Source organism: Jaculus jaculus, chromosome X (genome assembly GCF_020740685.1).
Source record: "Jaculus jaculus isolate mJacJac1 chromosome X, mJacJac1.mat.Y.cur, whole genome shotgun sequence".
Lineage (NCBI taxonomy): Eukaryota > Metazoa > Chordata > Mammalia > Rodentia > Dipodidae > Jaculus > Jaculus jaculus.
Window position 1 is genome coordinate 94,732,160 of NC_059125.1, and position 8,323 is coordinate 94,740,482.

Genomic DNA, 8,323 nt, shown 5'->3' on the forward strand with positions numbered 1-8,323 from the left:
GCAGAGGTAGGAGGATTGCCCTGAGTTCAAGGCCACCCTGAGACTAAATAGTAAATTCCAGTTCAACCTGGACTAGAGTAAGACCGTACATCGGAACCGCCCCCCTCAAAAGGCTGCTAGAGATATGGAGGGTGGCAGATAATAAGCTAAAATGAGCCTGGTGTGGTGGCGCACACCTTTAATCCCAGCACTCGGGAGGCAGAGGTAGGAGGATTGCCATGAGTTCAAGGCCACCCTGAGATGACAGAGTTAATTCCAGGTCAGCCTGGACCAGAGTGAGACCCTACCTCGAAAAATCGAAAAACCAAAAAAAAAAAAAAAAAAAAAAGCTAAAATGACATTAAAGTTTCATCATTCTTTTTTTTTTGTTTGTTTGGTTTGGTTTTTTGAGGTAGGGTCTCATTCTAGCCCAGGCTGATCTGGAATTCACTGTGTAGTCTCAGGGTGGCATCAAACTCATGGTGATCCTCCTCCCTCAGCCTCCCAAGTGCTGGGATTAAAGCCATGCGTCACCACGCCCAACTTCATCATTCTTAAAGTTTTTCCAATAGTATTAATTTGGGGGGACCAAACTCAGGTCATAACACATGCTAGGCAAACATTCTACCACTGAGTTCCTTAGCCCATAGAAAAAGAATTAAAAAGAATTAATTAATTCACTTGTTCTAAGAGTCTTTGTCATAAGAGAGAAGGATATGTACATCTTACATATCCTGAATGGCTTTTTAAAGACCCTATTCTTTGGTTAAATTAAGTCATATAAAATCTCCTGGATAAATGAAAAGTAATTCAGTAATATATAATACATAGAAAGTTTTCCAACTTCATTAGCTTTTCCAATATGGTCACTACAGTTATGAACACACTTAAATTTTAAAATATCTTTACTTTTATTTATTTATTTTAATTTTTTTGTTTATTTTTATTTATTTATTTGAGAGCACCAGGCAGCGAGAGAAAGAGGCAAATGGAGAGAGACAATGGACGCACCAGGGCTTCCAGCCACTGCGAAAGAACTCCAGATGTGAGCGCCCCCTTGTGCATGTGGCTAATGTGGGTCCTCAGGAATCGAGCCTCGAACCAGAGTCCTTAGGCTTCATCGGCAAGCACTTAACCACTAAGCCATTTCTCCAGCCCTTATTTATTTATTTAACAGAGACAAAGAGGCAGGGAGAGAGGAAGGGAAGGAAGGAGGCAGAGAAAGAATGGGTGCTCTAGAGCTTCTGGCCACCGCAGACAAACTACAGGCCCATGCATCACCTTGTGCATCTGGCTTACGTGGGTCCTGGGGAATCAAGCCTGTGTCCTTTGGCCTTACAGGCAAGTGCCTTAACTGCTAAGAAATCCCTCCAGTCCCACATTCATTTATTTATTAAATCTATGACATTAGCTTTTTTTAGATTCTGCATGTGACCTAACAATCCCACTACTGAGTATATATCCAAAGGAAATGAAATCAATATGGTGAAGTGAAATTTTACTCTCATATTTATTGCAGTACTATTCATAGTAGACAAGGCAGGGAAACAACCTTAGTGTCAGTCAACTGATGAATATAAAGAAAGTGTGGTACATATACACAATGGGACTCATTCACAAAAAAGATGGTTTTCTATCATTCAAACAAAGGAAGGAAATGGAAGTCATTTTGTTAAGTTATAGAAGCCAAACACAGAAAGAAATATCCATATGATCTCACTTATCTATGCAATCTACAAAAGGTGATTTCATAGAAGTTGACAGTAGAATGGTAATTTGCCGCGGACTGACTCTCGGGGAGATCAGGACCGAGGGAGAACAAGGGCGAAGGCTCAGGGAGAACTCGGGATTCGGCGAGGAAATGACAGACAGACACACTCAAGTTGAATATGCTGCTGCAATTTACTGAAGGTTTCATGAAGATTTTATACAGATTGAACAGAGAAACTTAGCAAGCCAACAAGTGATCTCAGAAATCATTAATCTAAACAATCTTGAGTATTGTTCTATTGTAAGCATACATGTAATGTTGATCAGGCAGGAACTGTACCCATTTTTTAAGAAGGGCGTCTTGTATCATTGACCACAGCTTTACATGAATAGAAGCTTGGGGTAAGGGATGTAAGGTGAACAATAGGTTATTCATTTTTTATAAACCGAGCAGAGAGCCATCTCTTTTCACTTATAAGATTATTTATATAATCCTCATATTTATTATAAAAGTGTTTCTATCCAAAAGACCACCAATATTTTAAGGCTGGTTTAATGTTTTCCAGGAATTCTTTTCTTTCTTGTCTAGAGTATAAGCACCAAGGCTTACATGTCCTTGCTAAGCATTTCATAAATGGAAGAGAATGCCATAGCCTCCTTTTTACTTCATAATTCACCCATCTATTACCGAATTCATCATATCCTCCCTCATAGGGGAGTGGAACTAAGTAGATTCCAGCTCTAGGAGTCCACCATCTGCCCTTGATCAAGTACTGAACATATCCCCCAGGAAGTTTCCTGGTGGGAATGTCTAAGTTTTGTAACTCCTTTTCTGCAGAACTGTCATGTTTCTTATGAACACTACCGATCAACATTTCTACTTTCATATTCTCAGGCTCAGTATCATTCTCAAACATCATAAGCTGTTTTTATTTTACACCATCTAAAAACTGTTCTAGAGTTAATTTTTTATTCCTAGTAGAGTTATACATTCTCTCCATTGCCCTAATCATAGGAGGGGCACATTCAATACTTAGATTGTTTCTTGTACTCTGATTGCGTGCATGATTACTAATAAGTGTTGAATTAGCTGTTCTTAGACAAACAGCTAGAAGAAAGCAGGAAAGAAACAGCATTGACGCCAGCAATTAGGTCGTCGTGACTTCATGGGCAGCAGGAACCTTTACAGTAACTGACTGCCAAGGGGTCACCGGGGGCATCCCTCCGAGGAGTGCTGGCCCTCTGTCCTCAGCTCTCTTCCAGTGCAGAAGCATTTCTGCTTGCTACACAGGCGAGGTCGCCGTGGACGTAGCAGTAATTTCTAGAGGCCAGGAAGAAGAAAGGGATAGAATGATGGGGAATAGTTGATAAGTGAGTACTGAGTTACAGTTAGACAGCAGTAAGAAGTTATGGTATCGTACTTCATAGTGATTGTAGATAACACAAACTGCATATTTCAAAACAACTTGAAGAAAGGGTTATAAATATTTTCACCATAAGGAAATGGTGTTTGGGTTAGGGAGATGGATCAGTGATTAAAAGTGCTTATTTGCAAAGCCTGATGGCCCTGGGTTAGATTTCCTAGTACCCATGTGAAGCCAGATGCACAAAGTGGTGCATGCATCTGGAGTTCATTTTCAGTGGCAAGAGGCCCTAGTGCACCCATTCTCCCTCCCCGCTCTGCTTATAAATAAATGAAAATATTTTAATAGTTGATTATCTCAAGTATTTGTCACAACAGAAAAACAACACATGCTAACACATCTTCACTCCTATGTTTATCACGGCAGTATTTGCAACAGGCATGATTTAGAAACAACAGATAAATTTCAGTGGATGAGTAAATATGAACAATGTAGGTGTTTGGGGTACAGAAACTATTTATTAACAGAAAAAGCCCACAGACTCATTTCTTCTTGGATAGTGGTCTTGGTGTACTGTCCTTGAACACAAAGGCCCCAGAAGTGGCACAGCCCTCGGTGGCCTCTGATCATCTTCAGTTACTCCAGGTCTTCCTGGAGCATGTCCAGACCATTGGCCAGAACCTGGCTGTGCTTTCCATCCTTCACATCCTTCTGTCTATTCAAGAACTAGTCTGGGATCTTGGCTGGCATGGATTCTATATAATGGTGGCCACACGTTCCATACCTCATCTTCAGTGACTTCTCCAGCCCTCTTGGTGAGGTCAGTACCTGCTGTCTTCAACATCACATAAGCATACTTTTGACCCACACAGTGAAGGCAAAGGCTGATTTCCACTGCCCATCGATGTTGTTGTTGAGTACTAACAAAATGTGCTGGAATTTCTCAGGGATCACTAGAGACATGGTGGTGGCACCAGCAGCATGCAGACCTCCTGTTGAAAGGATGTGTTTTGTATTTTATACCTATATGTATGTGTAATAAAATATTATTTGTCCATAAAGATAATGGAATCTTGTCATTTGCAGCAGCATGGGTGGGACTAGAGGAAATTAAGTGAAGTAAGTCAGTGACAAAAAGAAAATTACCACACATTCCCACTTATATACAGAGATTTAAAAAGTTGATTTCACTGAAATAGTGTAATAGTGGTCACTAGAGGCTATGAAGGTTATAAGGGAGGATGGATAGAAGGTGGTTGGACGACAGCCACCAAAATACAGTTAGAAAGAGGAACAAGTCCAATTAATCTATAGCATATGCTATGGCTAGTTTAAAACAATGCAGTATATACTTTATGAGGAGCTAGGAGAAAGTAAGGAAGATGTGATTGCTGATAACCCTGATGTGATCAGTAAATATTAGATATATTAACTGAGTTTGCATACTACTCCATAAGTACACACAGTTGCATATCAATTAAAAATTAGGATGAAAGTCTTGTACATTTAGTTGGATTAGTTATAAACTAAAACTTCAATGAATTGAAATATTGTGGAAGTGGGGTGGGTTCAATCATCTGTGACCTTAAAAAAAACTTATATGGGCCTGAAGAGATGGCTTAGCAGTTAAGGCATTTGCCTGCAAAGCCAGAGGACCAAGGTTCGATTCCCCAGGACCCACATAAGCCAGATGCACAAGGGGGTGGATGCATCTGGAGTTCATTAGCAGTGGCTGGAGGCCCTGGCACACACATTCTTTCTCTCTCTCTCCCTCTTTCTCTCACTCAAATAAATAAATAAAATATATTTAAGAAAGAAAAAACTTCTGTGTATAATTTTACTGATACATAAAAATAAAATAATGCATATTAATGGGTTATTATGTGGTGTTTCAATACAAGTATACATGATGTAATTTGTAAATCATTCTGAACATATCTATCTCATCAAACGTCATTTCTTTTTTCTCTTTTAAATTTTTTAAATTTATTTTTATTTGAGACAGAGAGAGAAAGAGAGAATGGGCATGCCAGACCTCTAGCCACTGTAAATGAACTCAGATGCATACACCACCTTGTGCATTAGGCTTACATGGGACCTGGAGAATCAAACCTGGGCCCTTAGGCTTCGTAGGCAAGTGCTTTAAGTGCTAAGTTATCTCTCTAGCCCTCTTTTCTTTCTTAAATAATATTTCATTTATTTATTTATGAGGGAGAGAGAATTGGCATGCTCTCTCTCTATGCTTGCAAATATTAAACAAGAAAACAAAACAAAACAAAACAACAAAAACGATTACTTTGGGGGACTGAGAAGAGAACTCACCTGTTAAAGGTGCTTTCTTGCAAAGCTGGCTGGCCTAGGTTCAATTCCCCAGCCACCCACATAAGGCCAGATAGGCATTCATTTTCAGTGGCAAGAATTGTTGGTATATGCACACATGGAAATAAATAAATACAAATTAACAAATAGATTTCCTTGGCTCTTTTGGGCTTTTGACTTAATGTGTAAATTTTAAATGAATGTTGTTTTTAATTTAAAAACATGATTGCATGTTTATGAGTCATTATCTGATATCTGATAATATATAGTATGGCACGATTAAAGTAAATTAAACATTTTTTATTTCCATAACAAACTTTACTGACATTTCTTTGTAAAATTTGTTTATTTTTTGACAATGTCATATGTGTATATAATGTACTTTGATCATATTTATCCCCAATGCCTTCCCTTTTTCCCCTTCCCCTACCCTCAAACCCCTTCCTCTTTCTAACTAGTCCTATTTCTTCTTTCATTTTGTTTGTTTGTTTGTTTTTGTGACTCAGTGACTTGAATTAGCATTGCTTATGTGAGCATGGGTGATTTTTTTTTAACTGGAGCAAAGGCAACTTGCCATTAGCTATATCACTAAGGAAAATGTCTCCTCCCACAGAAACCACTAGCTGCCATTAGCTTATCAGGGAGGAGTAGAGCCCCATAAGCTCCTTCTTCATCCATGACAGAACGATAATGGGTCCAATCCTGTGCAGGTAACCATAGCTAATGTGAATTAATGATGCAATGGCCATATCATGTCCAGAAGACAGTGTTCCAAACACTCTCCCCCTTCTTCCTGCCCTTACATTCATTCCACCTCCTCTTCTCTAACCTCCCCTGAGCCTTGGAGGGGGTGATGATTACTGGCATTTTCTATTGAGATTGTGGTGAATTTATATATTAGTTTGGGTAAAATTAACCTGATTCAATGAATTTCGTAGCCAGTGACCATATTATATCAGACAATCCATTTGTTTAGATTTTTTTTTTAAACTACAGCAATGTTTTGTCATTTCCTGTCTTGTGGGGCTATAGAGGACACTAAAAATTCTTAACCACTAAGCTATCTTTCCAGCCTTTTGACATTAAAAATTCTCTAGGGCTGGGGAGATGGCTCAGCACTTGAAGGTGCTTGCTTGCAAAGCCCACTAGCCCAGGTTTGATTCCCCTGTACCCATGTAAAGCCAGGTGCACAAAGTGGCCCGTGCGTCTGGGAATGTTTTGAAGCAGCAAGAAGCCCTGGCCTACTGAGTGTGTTTGTCTCTGTCTTTCTCAAATGAGTAAATAAAATTAAAGAAAATTCTATAGTATCTGCATTTTCTTCATTCTCCCCAAATTCCAACCACATCTATTGTTTTAGATTTTTTTTATTTAGTAGAGACAGAAAGGGAAGGAGAGAGAAAGAAAGAAAGAAAGAATGGGCACGCCTGTGCTTCCAGCCACTGCAAACGAACTCCAGACACATGTACCACCATGTGCATCTGGCTTACATGAGACCTGGAGAATTGCACCTGGGTCCTTAGGCTTTGTGGGCAAGCACCTTAACCACTAAACCATCTCTCCAGCCCCACATCCAATTTTTTTTTTGTTGGACAGAATTTTTTCTTAAATATTAATTGCTATTTCTCTGCCTCCATTCCCCTAACATAAGTGCAATGTTATATTGTATTGCATCTAATAGTAAACTGTGAAGAGTATGATTGAAATCATTGTACTTATACTATTACAAATTCACCACCCAAAGTGGTAAGACAGACATTAAAGGCTCAAGTAGAGTCTTAATCCTACCCTTTACTATTAACATGAGATTCCATACTTCTTTCTGCAATATGCTTAGAAATTTTAGTAAAACCCATTTTGATTATCAGGTATCTCTGCAATTACCACTCAAGGAGGCTTTCAGTGTTTTGGCAAGCCTGTGAAAGGAAAGCCTCTGGGAGCACAGTCAAAGAGGCTTTATACTAGAAGAGGCAATTTTATGGAAGAATTTTAACCTGAGGATTTAAAATCTTATTGTGTTTATTCACTGTTCATAATATTTATTCCAGATGCAGTATATAGTGTTTTTGGATTTTTAAGGTAGGGTCTCACTTTAACCCAGGCTGACCTGGAACTCACTATATAGTCTCAGGGTGGCCTCAAACTCACAGCGATCCTCCTACCTCTGCCTCTCGAGTGCTAGGATTAAAAGCATGCACCACCATGCCTGGCAGTATACACTTTTTGTGTACTTAATTCTAGTTAAGAATTTCACAATATTGAGTCCAAGAACATGTCATAATGGATGGTGGAGGAAAGCAGAAAAAAATGCATCAAAATAGAAGAGGAACTAGTTGGAAAGCAAGAAGAGTTTATGTGGAAGGGGAAAGGGACAAAAGAAATAATGGAAAGGGATTATGATCAAAATATGTACATCTATGAGAATTGTAAAAGAAGTGAATTTCATCAGAAAATTTTTAGGAACTTAATTTCTTAAAATTCACTGAGCCTAAACTAGTTGTAACTTCTGGCTGATTCTTCTGAGGAGTCTTTGTAATCTTGATTTCTTCTTCTTTTTGAGGCAGGGTCTTACTTTATCCCAGGCTGATCTGGAACTTACTTTGTATTCCAAGCTAGCTTTGAACTCATGGCAAACCATCTACCTCAGCATCTCTAGTGCTGGGTTTAAAGCCATTATACCTGTTTCTGTTTTTTTTTCCCCCTCCCAATTCATTTTCTAGGATAATGTACCCTAGAGTTTGGGAAGGGCTTACCTGCTTTGAACTTTATAATTCTGTCAATCAGATATCATGCATGTATACATATCCCTACACATCTACCTGCCTACTCACAGCTTTCAAGAAATTTCCAGTATCTTTCACATGTAACGTTTTATATTTAAGATCATTTTTTTTCTTGGTTCTTTCGAGGTAGGGTCTCAATCTAGCCCAGGCTGATCTGGAATTCACTATGGA

At 38.9% G+C, this 8,323-nt stretch overlaps 1 pseudogene; it reads right to left on the reverse strand.

Moving 5' to 3' along the window:
* Positions 1-3,566: 3,566 nt before the first annotated feature.
* On the reverse strand, positions 3,567-4,016 carry LOC101607772 (annotated as a pseudogene).
* Between the last annotated feature and the right edge of the window lie 4,307 nt (positions 4,017-8,323).